Source organism: Nomascus leucogenys, chromosome 22a, assembly GCF_006542625.1.
Source record: "Nomascus leucogenys isolate Asia chromosome 22a, Asia_NLE_v1, whole genome shotgun sequence".
Taxonomy (NCBI): Eukaryota; Metazoa; Chordata; class Mammalia; order Primates; family Hylobatidae; genus Nomascus; species Nomascus leucogenys.
The window spans coordinates 47,797,648-47,800,786 of record NC_044402.1 but is presented as its reverse complement, the minus strand read 5'-3'; the positions used below and the strand labels follow the sequence as shown (position 1 = coordinate 47,800,786).

The 3,139-nt window shown below is 31.0% G+C and overlaps 1 non-coding gene across 1 annotated transcript; it reads left to right on the top strand.

The window, feature by feature from the left end:
- Positions 1 to 2,372: 2,372 nt before the first annotated feature.
- LOC115832707 lies at positions 2,373 to 2,475 on the top strand. Its single transcript, XR_004028218.1, has one exon. It is a non-coding gene; the product is annotated as a small nucleolar RNA U13 (small nucleolar RNA).
- Positions 2,476 to 3,139: the final 664 nt, after the last annotated feature.

Sequence of the window (3,139 nt, the reverse complement as noted above, 5' to 3'; positions counted from 1 at the left end):
TGTATTGTTATTTTTATTATTAACTGTATGATTATTTTTAATCTGATACTAATCCCATTTCATTGAGTATATGTTGTCTATAGTTTCATTTGAGTTAGATTTCAAGTATTCTGTTAAGTGTTTATAAAATCACCTGACCTCTCATTTTAACTCCCAGAGAGATGGGCTGGGGTATTTGTTTCTGACTTTGTTGGGGAGGATGTAGCTGAGAATGGATGTTAGATAAGTATCTTTCTAGATTATTAAAACACTTTATTGGTACTCAAAACCTGCATTTTACTTCTAGTCACTCTCCTGTTAGTATTAGTTTATTTTAGAAATTATTTTATTATTTTATATTTGCTGAATATTTTATTGGTTTTCAGTGTTTCTTCTCATAGTTTATAAGGAATTCAGAGTTTGTTTTCAGTAACCTTCACAACTCTAACTCATCTAGAGTTCCCAGTAAAATTGTGATAGTGTCCATATTACTTTTTACAAAAGCAATGAAAAAGAGCTGAAATGCCTCCTGACCATTTTCCAAACTGATTTATCTAAAAGCCACACAAATGAACACATTTCCCAGAGAAATCAAGTTTCTTATAAGAGATATCTGGCACTGACATATTATTCAATAAAACTAAGTACTTCCTAAGGCAACCTATCTAGAGCATTTCTCAAGAGGAGTACATTACTAACTGCTGAAAGAATCCTCCCCAAAGTAAACAAGTTCACAAAATCAATAATAGCAATGAAAACATATCTATTGGTGCTTTGTTTTAAAGTCAGGATTAAATACAAAATCTTACTTACATTGCAAGCATATCTTTATGTATTCAGGTGCATATTATATTGTGCCTTAGTTCCAATTTTGTTACCGATTTAGAAATATAAAGATTATAGTTTTTATATTTCTTTTTTAACTTTTTTCTATTGAAAATATATTTGTTTAACATGATTGTATGTTTTAGTGTCAAATATTAAGAGTCTAATTTTAAATAGGTATTCTTTTGAATATTTTAAATGATTATTTATTAGAATATAGAAGCTGCTTTTTATTTATATCATTAAAAATATGGAGTGTAGTGCACTTTATTAATTGAGAAGAAACTGCAACAATAATTACAAAACAATGTATTAAATTCAATTGAGAGCAAATGTATGTATGCACATGTGTAATAGAGACAGAGAATGGAAGCAAATAGGAAGTACAAAAATTGCTTGCAAAATGTCTTAGTTTGGGCTGCTATAACAAATTACCATAGAGTGAGTAGCTTATAAACAATATTAATTGATTTCTCATAGCTCTGGAAGCTAGAAGCCAAAGATCACGGTGCTAGCATAGTCAGGTTCTGTTGAGAACCCTCTTTCAGCTTACAGACTGCTGTCCTTTCATTGTATTCTCACAGGGTGGAAAGAGAGTGGGAAAGCTTTCTGGGGTCTCTTTTATATGAGCATTAATCCCCTTCATGAAGACCCCACCCTCATGACCTAAATTTACATCTGTAAGGTTCTATCTGTCAATACCATAAAACTTGGGGTAAGAATTTCAACATATGAGTTTTGCAGGGAAGTAAACGTTCAATCGATAACGCAGAGGTTAACAAAAGTCTGGTGAGTGTTATTTGACTGTTATTTTTGGGAATAGAATTGTAAATAAACTAAAAAATAAAATGCTTTCTACATCTTTTCATTAATAAATGAGATATTTTCTAGAATATTCATGACACACTGAGTATTCTACCAAGAATCTATAATTGCATATGATAGGAATTTGAATATTTTTGTTTCTCGTCTTTAGTATGAAATTAGTAACATTTGATTTTCGTGGATATGTGCTTTTTATGTAAAACATAATATTGAGGACTCTTCCTATTATCAAGAAATTTCTGTCTAAATTCTAGGACTAAAGAAAAAGAGAGATATCATAAATAATCAGTTTTCCTGGACATTGTTAAAGCAGCATTTGAAACAGTTGTGCCACTTCAAAGCATTGTCCTAACAGTTCCCTTCCCTCCCAGACTAACACAGACCCTTAGTCTACATAAGAAGAGTGAGAAAAAATCCTCAGGGTCATAAGTTATCAACATAACCCAAGGGAAATGAAGAAATTCCAAGAAAATTACTTAGGGCAGTTGGGGTTTAGGTTGCTTCATGTTGGGTGAAGCTAGCATGTGCTGACAATGGACCTGTGATAGTTGCCTATGCAGATGTGAGCAGGCAGGAGCCAGGACTGACATGGTTAGGTTCTTGGTATTTCTTTTCTGTCTTATTTAAAGTTAACCTGTTCTTTCTTTCCTCACTCCATTGAGATTTAAATTTACAATGTGATGGTCACTTCTAAATTAATGAAAAAGATGTATAAATAACCATGATTAAAGGACTGGAGGAGAATCCTTTTGTAGTTCATAAGTGTGATGATTAGGTTTTCACATTTGTGTGTGAGATGTATCTCCCTCAAACATTTTATGACATTGGCATATTATCCTTCTGATGTAAAAAGAAAAAAAAAGTACTAGAGGAAATACACTTGTCTAGTAATATAGAAGTAGACCTGGCCATCTCAAATCATGTAAAAAAAATAGAAATTAATAAATCGACTAAAGTTTACATTGTTTTTTATTTTCTGCTCATACACTTGTCTCATATTTTTTGTCTTCAAAAACATTCTCAGAGACAAGTACATTTAGAGATGATCCCAGAATTGTTTGTATAGAAATAGAAAGTGAGAATCTCATTATCAAGAGGATTTGCCATACAATTGTTGTGGAACTCTTACTAATATAAGACTTACACTTTATAACAAGCTAAGATATTTCCTACTACAAAATATATTTTCAAACAATAACTTTCTGGCTTTCTGGCCCTTTGATATGAAAAGAATCAAAAGAAAAAAGGTTTCTTGTTACATCCTATTTTCTATTCTTTTATTTTGTTTCATTTTTTCCTGAGTGCACACTGGGCGTGAGGCCTTTCTCACATTTTAAGATTAAATAAATTGAAAAAATATCTTTTCTTAACAATAAGTTGAAGTAAGAAACAAATTTTTCACTCTAACATGTAAATCTTTGTCTTTTATGTTTAAAATTTATTTTTATTCTCTCAATTATGGAAATATATATCATGATATCTGCATGCATTGAATGAGATGCAGTGAAAT